This window comes from Argiope bruennichi, chromosome 8 (genome assembly GCF_947563725.1).
Source record: "Argiope bruennichi chromosome 8, qqArgBrue1.1, whole genome shotgun sequence".
Classification (NCBI taxonomy): Eukaryota; Metazoa; Arthropoda; class Arachnida; order Araneae; family Araneidae; genus Argiope; species Argiope bruennichi.
In genome coordinates, this window is record NC_079158.1 from 102,780,067 (window position 1) to 102,793,449 (window position 13,383).

A 13,383-nucleotide genomic window follows, 5' to 3' on the forward strand; every position below is an offset into this window, starting at 1 on the left:
CATTTTACTTCGAAAGGGAACGTATATATAACTAAACCAAACTATATCCACCTTGCCATTTTCAAGATTAAAGTATCAACTTGGTATATTTTGTATCGTAGCATTTAATCTGCATTATGTCTATCAATTTATTTTCTAATGCTGAAAATATTATGGTTGCTATGTGGGTTTTTTTCTTTCTTTCTTTCTCCAGTACTGTTAAGTGTCTTTTGCAGTTTCTTAATTATTTTTAAAACCAAAGCATAAGCTGATATTTTTATTGATATAGATTATAAGGTTCGATTGGTACAAAAATCTATTCATTTATATAAACAAATATAGCGCTAAATATAAACAAATGAATATTTTTCTTAAATTTATATATTTAAAGATGAATGTTTGTTTCGTGTGCTTTTTTTGCTTGTATGCAAATCTGCAATTGTATGCTTTTTATGAAAATCGGCAATTTTTACTAGATTTTTAATGAAGTTTTAACATGTGATTTCCCAAGATAAGAGGAAGATTATTATCAAATTTAAATAGTTCAATATTAAAAAGTCAGCTCATTTAGAAAAAGAATTTTTAGGGAAAAATATATCAAATAAATATAAAATCAGCTAAAAATAATAAAGGACGTCTCTTAAAAAGAAATTACTTTTAATAATTTCTTAATTGCTTAATTTAATTAAAGAATTTACCTTTAATAATTTTAAGAAATAAGAAAGTGTAGCTTTAAATAAATACATTCCGTAGTATATTGGAAAGCCATTATCATATGAAATCACTCATATCGTATTTATATTCAAAAATAATGACTATACAAATGCTCTTCTGATAAAAAATATGCCGAATTAGTTTCGCAACATGAAACTATAGTAATAATAATTGATTAAGCATCAAAAATTTTTTCTCGAGAATTTCAGTTCATGTATTTGAAAATTTATACAATAATAATTTATTATATTTTTGAGAATAAATTTATTATTATATTTTTGAAATGCCTATTCACGTTGGAAATATTTTGCTGTCGTTGGTCATTACGATACATTTTTTTTTCAAGCAAATGGTCGAAATAAAAATTTACAGTCATTACTTTGTCCATAACTATTACATTTTATAACATCATATCATATAAATCATGAAAAAAAAAAGTGGAAAATATTTATTTGATTTAAAAATAAAAAGCAAAAAGTAAAATACAATTTAAATTCTTTTTAAATTAAAAAAAAAAATTCTGTATGAGCTGAAAAGGAATTGAATTATTTTCTCCCCACAATGGACTACATGTATTTTGAGAATGCCAACAATAGGCCTAGCATGTTCTATCAGTGCTGTTCCAAAAACATTCCAACAAAATTAAATCCTCTGCAAATTACATCCATTTTAATTGCAAAGCGAGACGAACTGAAAAATCAGTCGAGCTTACTCAGACTCTGAAGGTCACGGGAGTTCATGGAAAAAGATTTAAAAATAAATGAAAAATATGATATATATATTCTTCCGCATTCTCAACTGAGGCCTGATATTAAATTCATTCCAGACAGCGCTTTCAATTCTACTGCAAAGTTGAGATGATTAAAATTGAAATAAACTTCCTTTATACATTTGTCAGCAATAGCATCAACAACTAGGACAGCATTTGAAAGAGGATTTTGCCAGGAATAACCAATTTTCACTTCGATCACACAGAGGATCTTTCTCTTTTAATGGCTGTTTACAATCTCAAGTCAGCGGATCAATGCGAGGCGAAGCACTCTATTACTGCAACATTCAACAAGTTTAAACCCGTAAACGCAATTAAATTCGCCACCCACCCTTCAGCCCACCCACCCCTATTCGAGTGGAATGCTAAATCACGCGAAATGTTTGTTCGCCTCCGTCAGAACGATGATTGGAACTGTTCCGCCGAATTTATTGTCCCGGAATCGAATGGATTTCCAATGAATCTCCATTTGTTACTTACACCTTCCACGCTGCCATTGGTATCTGGATTTGATTCAAATATACCCATTATTTATAATGGATATGATGATGGTCGGATACTGGATAATAAGGTTTTAGATACGCAGCAGTATTTTTGGAGCGATTTAATAATAGTATTTTCGTCTTGCCGTCGTTCCTTTGCACTTAAATCGAATTGAACAGTTAGGAAGATTCAATATCCCTGATACTTTAAATAGTTGCCATTTTTCTCGGAACTTATTGAAATCCGTCTATCTTCGAAACTTGTTTCAAATGTTTTAATGATTAAAATACTTACTGCGAGCCATTCAATTGATATTTTTATCTAAATGCTTTTGCCAATTTTTTAAAATTAATAGTTAATAGACCGTATTGCCTAATTTATTTTGTTTCTGAACAATTTACATTTTTTATTTCCTTTATCCTTTTTATTGTAAAAGTCTTAAGTAACCATGGCAGCATAGTTAAAATATTTATTCAGTAGAAATTATACTTTAAAGGAATCCGTTTCCTTTGCATAAATTAATTCCCCTAATCCAATAAAATTCTTAAATAACCTCAATAACAGTGAGCAAACGAATATGCAACTATGAGTAATACTTTGAAAGATTTCGAAAAGTTTTAATGATATCAGAATAATATTAAAGCATTCTGATCAACTTATATTTCTACACTGAATATGCGAAGCAAAAGAGTGTTTATGCTGAAATTTTTGTATTTGTTTTGCTGCAATTTCTTTAAATGCTTGCGATCTCATATTTATTTAAATTAATTCCTAACTGAACTTAATTTAACTGAAGATAAGAGTAAAATTAAACTGAATATCAGTCTAAATAGGGAATATTGTATTGTGAATATAGTGTATGCACAAAAGCTGCAAAAATAACATTAAAAATAGACTGAAATTTTTGTATTTGTAATGAGGTAACTTCTTTGAACGCGTACAATCTCTTTCATTTAAATTAATGCTTTTTGTTTACTTTAGTTGAATATAAGAATAAAAGTGTACTTAATATCTGCCTAAGCAGGGAATACTATATTGTGAATACAGTGTATGCACAAGAGCTTCGAAAATTATTTTGAAAATATGTTGACATTTCTTTGTAATTGTATTGTTGCAACTTCCTTGAATGTGTACTGTATTGCGAATATAGTGTATGCACAAATGCTGCAAAAATAATATTGAAAATAGACTGAAATTTTTATATTTGTGTTGTGGTAACTTCTTTGAATGCGTATAAACTCACTTTTCTTTAAATTACTGTTTTTTGTTTCTTTTTACTGAAGATAGGAATAAAACTGAACTCATATTTATTTAATTTAATGCCTAACTGAACTTAATTTAACTGAAGATAAGAATAAAATTAAACTGAATATCTGCCTAAGCAAGGAATACTATATTGTGAATGTAGCGAATGCACAAGAACTGCGAAAATGATTTTGAAAATATACTGAAATGTTTGTATTTGTATTGCTGCAACCTTCTTGAATGCGTACAATCTCACATTTATTTAAATTAAAGCTTTTCGTTTAACTGAAGATAAAAATACTGAACTAAATATCTGCTTAGACAAGGAATATTGTATTGTGAATATATTGTTGCACAAAAGCTGCATAATTATAAATATTATTTTCACTGGTTATATTACAGCTTGTATTTGAGTAATTACACTAAATATCTTATGAATAACTGAGCCAAGAAGAAAAAAACAGAAAAAAAAACCTGAGTAGGAGTATCGACAAATCAGTTATAGTGTTTAAATAACAGTAACTACCGCTTAATATGATTATTTCGGAAATTAAGAATTTTGAAAATATTGATAGCAGTAACCTGAATAAGGTAAAATCAATGTTATCTGAGGTGGAAACAATTGGAACAATGTGGAAACAATTATACTCCAGGCAGTGCGATGTTTGTTACCGAACCTTTAGATTATGGTTGGGATAATCTCAAACTTTTAATTTAACTTTTAAAAGGAAAAAGAAAGCTGCCCCCCCTTCCTTTTTAAATCAATGAAACATAAGATATTGCGTATTCTATTTCGATCTTCAGTTTTGACGCTATTGTTAATATTTTTGTTTTCCTTTTTTAACCTCATATACTCTGATAGCACAACTTATAGCACAATATTGTACCATATTTTGCGATATTATATTATTTAATATTTTACAATATTATGAATATTGTTTAATATCATACAATATTGTGCAATATATGTGTGCTACTAAGGTACAATATGGTAAATATGTTGCGAAAATAATTTAAAAGACGATTACAGACTTCAAGACTAACTGCGAATACAGAGACAGTAAAAATTCCTAATGGCTTTTGAAAATATTTCCCTCCCATATACAAAGAGTAAAAATAGCCATGGTATACAATATTGTTTATAAAAAATAATTAATAAGCGGTTACTACTATTTATAAGTTTAACCAAACTCTAACCAATTTTCATTAGCTATTACGAATTTTTTATAATGAACTTTTTTTGTAATGATATCACTATTTTGTTATATTTTCTCAGAGAAATACTGAAATTTTCAAGGTGTATTGCCGTTACATTCCTCACTTCAACAGTTAATAAACCCCAAATGAAGTCTTCTTGAAAAGAAGACGGGGTACCCACAACCCCATCTTGGCAGGACATCGGGTCCTAATGACCTCCTCCCTTTCCAGCTTATAAACTTTCCAAGAGAGGAAGCCGCGGATTAGGAACGACAGGAGGAAAGGGAGGTTGGGGGTCGATCAGCCCACCTGCAGATCCCCGTTAAGAGGATGACGGATGAGTTTTCGATCTCCAGCAAAGCTGTTTTTGAGAGATTTCTATTAAGAGACTTGAGCACCTCGGACAAAAGGCATTTCAAACGCAGCCCGCAGACAGAAGAGGTAAAAATCCTTCCGGAATATAAAAAAAGCGAAGCAAATTGAAAAGGTCTTGACTCGGCAACGTCCACACATAAAGGCATGAGTCTCCCCACTCTGTAACATGGATTCTTTTCCACGCGTTCTGTACCTTTGCACAAAGGTGGTATTGATCCTTCCTTTATAAGTACGGAATGCCTGGATTGACACTGACTGTTTTGCAATCCAATGTGAACGGGCCTTTTGTGTCCCATTATGTGCTTATCCAAAGCAAAATCAGGAATATTGTGCTGGGATCATATTTCCCAGACGCCACTCATCCAACCTGTCCGCCAATTGGATGATATATAGCCAGAAATCGGATTAACCGTTATAGAAGGAAACGTGCATAATCTGGATGGATTTTAATGAGGACCAATTATAGACTGCCATGCATGTGAACTGGAGCATTCTACACAACTAAAATGTCATATGAATAAACTCAAAAATCTACATCTAAATGATATAAAATGAACTTACGAATTTCTGGCTATGCATTTCATGATTAAACGAGGAAAATAATACTAAAATATCATTACTGCATTATTTCAACACAAAAATTATTTATTTTCTTCGATTAGTACTGCATGCACTTGATGTCATACTTTTAACTTCTTGATATTTAAAAAAATATTAATAGCTACTTTTACGGAGGGCATTATAATAGAGTTTCCGCCGTAAGAATGAATTTAGAAATTTTGTCTTACTTCTGAAGGTTGTTGGTAAGTGGAGTTTATTGGCAGAAGAGCCATCTTTGACTACGCTGCACCAAGTGTCGTTCTCATGGAGTTGAAATAGTGATTTATATTTCAGCCCCATGGTCATAACTCTGAAATGTAATCCCATTGCAGTTCAAATTATATTCTGTCATAAGCGAAACATTTCTCTGAAATATTTTGATCTTGAAATAAAATTTTTTAATACCACTTTAGATTTGTATATGCGAATAAGACAAGTAATCGGAGCTATCTATAGTAAAATTGCTATTTAAAAGCTGATTTTCAATTCTGTTAAGCTAATTAAAAATTATGTATGGTTTACAGTATATTTTGAGCTAATTATATTATCAGTAAAGATTATGTCATTAAGGAATTTGGTTTTATTTTTTCGTAATTCATTTTGTACTATATTCCCCGAGTTCTTTATTTATCAAAAATTATTCATTTTTCGTACAGTCATCTAAAAAACATAAATTTATCTCCACTAACAGCTATTGCTAAGCTAATATTTTATAAAGTATAACTGCTTCTTTTTTAAATGAGAAACTAAAAATATATTTAAGTAATTATTTTGGTTTGACATCAGAACTAAAATTTCATTAAAAGTATTGAAAAGTGGCTTAATTTTATTTATCTAGTTACAAAATATGCACCAAGTGATAAATTTATTGTGCTACTCATTTTATAAAATTGCGCTTGGCGCATATTTGATTCACCTTCTTTAACTTCTTCTTTTAACTTTGATTCGCCTTCTTCTTTTATACATATATATATATTCACTTTTCATGCATTTTATATTTTTAAATTAGTTAAAAAAATTTCTTTTTCAAAAATGTGATTTCAATACATAAAATAGTTGAGATAATTGCTAATTTTTATTTAAAAATTAATTTTTACTGAAATGAAATGATTTATTAATTTATTTTGTGATAAATAAAGTATCGAACAATAAGAACATCGGTACAATTTTTATTTGATATTCTGTCATCTAGTCGAATGGATTAAAATTAAATACATGTAATCGCTGCATATATCTTGTAGTTAGATTTTTTTGGATCATTAAAGTCCTTACCTTATTTTGATATTTTTCTGCTTCGGCACTGGCTTGTTCCATTTCGAACCTATGATGACCGTTCATGTTTGTATCTGCTTGCTGGATTCTCAAATAATAATCACATTGATTTAAACAGTAAAATTTTTGGCGACTATTTATAGCAATAAACTGAGAAAATCCTGTACAAATTAGAGGGAAAAAACCTCATATAAGCTTATCTGTTAACTATTTTAATAAAAATATAATACTAATTGTAGTAAACAAGTTTCTTCTTTGAAGATATAATAACATATTTCTCCTCTGACTTCGAAACAACTTCAGGATTATGAGACTATTTGTTTGATTAAAAATAATAAAGTGCAAATACCTGTTCTCCAATTGCAACCCAATAACGCTTTTTCTGAAAATATCATGAACCGCATATTTTCAATATAATCTACTCTTTTTATGGTTCAAATATTCAATAGAATTATGAATAAGCGCAAACTCAATTTAAGATATTACCAATCTTCGGTCATCATCTTTGTATATAATAAATTTAAGCAATATCTCGTGTAATTCACGATAATATGTTGAATCTACAAAAAATAAGAGAAAAATCTTTCTCCGTAAATTCATTATAGATCTTTATTTTTATTTTCTATTACCGTTCTTTAAATCCTCACGGCAGAAGGCAGAAAAAAAAAAAATACTCTGATACCACTTGATAAATGACGCAGAACCAGAAACCGAATCCCAAATACCGATGCAGCCTCTCTTACTCTTTTTAATTACAGTGGGTTATATTGTTTCAAGCCGTGATGCGAAGGAAGGTGAGCTTTTTAGAATAAAGACATCCAAAGTGACACCCTTAGATAAACACTTTATCTCTCAGAGAGTGTCTTTTAGAAAGAAGGGAACAGTCTTTATTTGTCGACAATGAAATTTTTGATCTTTTTTTTTTTTAAATTGTTGGTGAAACCGCGTCACAGAAGTGACAGTCATATTCAAGTAAATATAGCCAGCCAGCGTTCCGGCTTGCCTCTTTTTCTACCGCAGGACTCGCGAGTCTTCCTTCTGATTCCTGCGCGACAACACAACAATTAATCATTATGCTCGTCACGGGGACAAGGCGTGGAATTCAAGACGCATCGGGGATTCAAAGCTATTCTATGAAGTCGACAGATGTCTACGGAAAGTGAAAAGAATTGTTTCACAACAAAGAAGATTTTTATTAGAGATGTTGGACCTTTTTACTTGGTCGCATTTCAACTCTTGTCGTAAACTTGGAACAGGTATGCTGTCTTCATTTTCGAAGATTAAAAACTTGGGTTGAATAATGCCAAGTCGGTAGCAGTTGTTGGAAGGGCTCAAACGAAAGTTGCTGTATCAAATGGCTTTACGGATATTATCCTTGGCTGTAAACTTCTCGATTACACGAGTGTGTTAGTTGCTAAATGCGATTCTGTAGCGATTTTATTTTCAAAATCAACAGCGGGGTGACTTAGATTTTACTAGAAAGGTATCAGTTAGAACAATTAAAAGACGCTTTAAACCTAAACTTATTTTTATTTAATGGAATAATTCAAAAATCTTTAAATTACTTTAAATGAAGAACATTTAGTTCATGCGCTTATACACGCTATACAGAAGAATTTGGCTGATGTGTAAGTGAAATTCACCTTTTTTAATTCGAATTAATTGGTAGTTAGAATTTTATTGTCAGTTTAATTTTATATTATACTGATGTTAAAAAGTATTCTATAACTTGAATTCTTTTTGCTTAAACCGAAACCAAAAGTAAAAATCATCGGGTTTTTTTTTATTTGTTATTATAATATGTCTATGCCTTTTGTTTCCCATAGATCTTTTAGGATCTTTAATTCGCTTAAATATTGTACAAAGTATTCAACAAAAAAAAAAATCAAAATTTGCTCACATTTAAAAAAACTGGTGATGTATGCATTGCACTATTTATTCGCAACATTTGTTATCAATGATTTGTATATTGTTTGTTAACTAAAAGAACAATTATTTATTTATTATTTACTCTGTAAAAAAACTGTACTTTATAAATCATTTACTTGACTTGAGGAGCTGATTTCGGTTGCCCAATTAAGCTTTATGAGGCGATGAAGGCCGTACTGATGCCATTATACGGTTCATCTCATTCTCTTTATTATTTAATTTTTTTAATTCTTATTTATTGGCTCCTTATTATTCTTATTTATGACATAGCTAAATTCTTGTAAGGCCAGCTTTATACAACCTGCAAAATTCTAAATTGCTAATCATTTGCTTAACTTAACTTTTTACTAGTATAACGCTGCTGAATTCAGCAGTATTACAATCTTATTCCTTTATTGAATATATCTCCCTCATCAGACTGTAGATATAAGTAACCTCTCAGCACTATCAGCTATAATCTGCACTTATGTTATATGTCATCTAAAAAATTATTTACTGATATAGCAAAATTATAGTTTCCTTCAGCATACTCTTGAGTAAAACAAATCACAGTAAAGACAATCAGCATTATCAGCTTTATTTTATTTTATAACTGTAGCCATCAAAGTTCGCTAACACTACCTGTAGTTGAGAAATAATATTGTGAACAGCATTGTACAGCATATCTGCAGGTGTGGTGAGAAATCTTTTAGCATCTCGAATGAGGTCGGACGATCTCAGTAGTCTTGCAACTTCACTAACCTCACGGCCAATGGAATGCGATTGGGTTTCCACGACAGTTCTAGGATTTTCGGCAACACAAATTCTGCAGGTGTGGACGTTGACAGAGCTTCGGAGTGGGAAAAAGGTAATAACACGATAAATAATAACACGATAGAGAAATAATCGTCATCTCCTATTTTTTGCACTTTTTTTTATTTCAATAAAACATTTGAGAATCTTTTTTTTTTATTAACCGCCCTATTTTTATCCCGTTTTATTTATATATATTATTGAAACTATTTTGGTCAGCTATAATAAAAAAAAAGGTATTTAGATCTTTAGTTAGATATTATTAGGTTTTAATATAGATATTTAGATTACATAATACATACTTTTTATATATATAATAATAAGTATATATATAATAATAAGTATATATATAATAATAAGTATATATATAATAATAATATATAATATAAATTAGATTATATAATACATATACATACTCATCCTACACAACTGAAATATTTTGTTCTTGCGGAAATATAAGCAAGAATAGTGCAAGGTTTTCAACAGGGAAGGAATATGATTTAAGAGAGGGCGTTTCTGTAATATAAATTCAATTAATGACATCATCGTAGTGACTTCATTTCAGGATAGACATTAAATGCAGTTGTAGAAATTCTAAGCTCTGCAGGAAATGACAACACCTTCTTCTATGGTGATTAAGAGCAGGGCCATGTAAATCATGTCTTTTACATTTAGGAAAAGCAGCGAAATTAGGGGAAAATATGTAATATCTTTATTTTTGTTTAATTAGTAGGCTTAAATTGCATTATTTATTATTCAATTTTTATGCAATTAGGCCATGACAAAATATCATTGTTGTTGACATAATTATAACGGGAGAATTTTTTTTTATTAAGGCTTGTTTATTGCTAGAAGTAGAGTCCCCCTCAATATCTAGTATTATTAAGCTATTGCAGAAATTGGTTTAAAAAATTCTTGTATGCTAATCCTTTAATTATTATATATTAATAGAGAAAAAGAAATGTTAACAGCAGAAATAAAATATAGAAATTAGACAATAAAAAATACCTGCATTCCGAATCAACTCTTGGCTTTCAACTTTTTTATGTGAATATTTTATTCTTTTGCCACATGAAAACAGCAAACTAAGTCATTAGCACCTAATTCGATTGATTTTTTTTAGTCTGTAACCTGAAAATAACCTCTTTTAATAAAACTCTGTTTTTGTATTTAGAACATTTATATGATCTATTGGATTTTGTGCTTTCATTTTCCTAACGAATCAAATCTAAATTGATCAGAAGACTTTCGTTCCTTTGTATCCAACAGAGAGATTCAATGAATCGAGGAAATGCCAAAAATAATAATTTATAAATCTCTAAAACTAAAATAATTTATAAACTTATAAAATGAAATTGTAGATAATAATTTTATATTGCAACTAGTTTTTGTTTGAATTTTTTTTTTTTTCTTTTTTCATCTCATTTACTGTCTACCTGTTTAGCTTGTTTATGATCCAACTAATATTTATTATGATACGATATTCTGAGATATATTACAAACGTTTTTTGAAACATTATTTATTTGGATTTTATCTATTTCATTTGCTTTAACCCTTTCTAAGGCAGTGAGAAGTATGCTTTCCACCAAATTTATCAATCTTTGTATGAAATTATGTAGATTGGCATAAGTTCTGACAAATTTTTTTAGTAAGTCAGAAACTTAGATACTTCAGTTCTTTATCTCAGAAAAAATGATGTGTCTTGATTTGTTACTTGATTATTAATTAACCAAATTAATTAGTTAATCAAATTAAATTTATCTAATAAGTTAAATGAATCCCTTTTCTTATTCTAATTTCATGCCTAAAAATATTTTCACATAATATGACTAGAAAAAAATGGCCCTTTAAAGGGTTAAGCACTCAACAATATGAATTATGAGAAAATAAGCAGTACTGCATCTGTTTGCTGATGTCATCGATATACAAAGATATCTTGCAGTGTGCATGCATGACATCAACAAAAGTGACATCACTGCCGAAACGTCTTCTTTAATCTTACATCAATCTTTGACCTTCCATTCCTCTTGAGAATGAAAGTTTTAAAACCCAATAAACTACGATCATATAGCAGCTTTTTAAGAAACAAGTATTCCTTCTTTTGGTTTCTGATATCTTTATTATTAACCATTTAGACATATTAGAAGTAATGATTTTCGTCTGATCCTTAATGCTTTAATAAAAATGCGATTTAGATTATATATTGATTTTACCATCGCATATTAGTCATTATAAAGTGCATCGTATAGTTTATAGTAGTTTCAAGCTTATAGTATTATAAGTTTTATAGTATCACCTCATGTAATTTCAAGAAATTAACATTTGGCTAAAAGATTCTTCCATTATAAATATTATTAGTAGCATTTCATAACAATTTCATTGATCTTTGCTCAGCACTGCATGGACAAGCAGTAGTTTTTGCGTCTTAAACGACAACTCACATGATTGATATTCTATAAAAGTAAAAAAATGAAAATAACCAACTGGAATATTTTCTCTTAGATTTTCTAATATATTTCTATGCTGTATAGTTTTTAGTTTTATTATATAATCATAAGAAGTGAATATACAGCCTTTGGTTCGCTTTCAAATTAACAATAAAATAAATTAAATGGCATAGAAATGTGCTGTTTCCATTAAATTTCTTCTCATGCTATAAATTTTTTCTCGGCAAATAAAAAAAATTAGTTCCGACTTTTCACATAGATGGCGCTATACCTTAAAAAGCATGAAAATTCTAGACAGCCGTAACACAGAAATTCTTACGCCGTGATTATCAGTTGCCTTGTACAACTAACGGCTATAATTTAATTCATGTACCTTTTGTCAGAGGAAGCAAATACAATTTGTATTGTACAGTATTTCTTTCCATATGTATATCCTAGTTTTGATATTGAAAGAAGGTTGCATTTGATATTTAATTAGTGCATATATATATCTCCTAGTTTTGATATTGGAAGAAGGTTGCATTTGATATTTAATTAGTGCAATTTATACTTTATTTGGAAATCCAAACATCTCTTAAATAAATAGAATTTTAATTATTTTTTTCTTATTTAATTAATTTTTTACTGATTTTGAGATACAGGATCATTTATGTGAAAAATTATTATTATTTATTATTCTCGGAAAAAAACTTTCCGGGAAGAGAATATTCTGCAAATCCCAATGTTCTATTTCAACTGATTTTATGTCTAATTTTTAAATACTTTAAGAGCATTTTTAAATATCATGCACATTTTCGAGCTACCGATGAACAGCTGAGTTCAAAATGTGATGCAAATCTGTAATTTATCTTTTCTAACTTGTTATGTAGATAAGTAATTGTTGTGTTAGATAAATTATAGCTCTTACGTATGCTAGTGTAAACAAATCAACATATAATAAAATCTTTGGCTATTTGGTGCCCACCATTTCTAAACCCTTGGGGGACACCTCGAAATAAGGATGAGATGGTTCCGGTATGGTGGTTTGATCTCGCCACCCTGGAGAGTACACAAAAAGGTGGGGGATTTGACTCCTCCCATCGATGACAGGACGTACTTCTTACCGGAAGGGTTGTGCCGTGGCCGGTGATGGCCCTTAAGACTCAACCACAGTTCAAGCCAGTGTTGCGGCGGTCCGGTCGTTCAGTATTTTTATCCGTGTGCATTCGGGCGGGTCGGAGAGTCAGTGATATGACTTACCCAACATTTTTAGTGATAATATTATAACCCGCATTTTATCTATATATCTCAGTGCATTTTGAGGTGTATTGTGTTACTACATAGACAGACTTTCAATGGAAAGATTCATCTCAAAATTTGCCATAAGATTTCACACCAAATTTCTTTCTTAATTCATCAAAATTTAATTAATCATGTTTACAAACATAATTCAATAAAAGGCTTTTTCCCTTTATTAATTTATAAATTTCAAGTTTTCATGGTGTTAAAAATCTGATGGCTAAGTTTTTTTAACGATTTAAATATGCTGCAGTCTCTAAAACATTATATACCCGAAAGATGAGATACATTCAAAAGTAATC

At 29.7% G+C, this 13,383-nt stretch overlaps 1 protein-coding gene across 1 annotated transcript in view; it reads left to right on the plus strand.

The window, feature by feature from the left end:
- LOC129981738 (homeotic protein proboscipedia-like) overlaps nt 1-13,383 on the plus strand; it is a 91,824-nt gene that overhangs the window by 42,994 nt on the left and 35,447 nt on the right. The gene's annotated exons all lie outside the window — the stretch shown is intronic.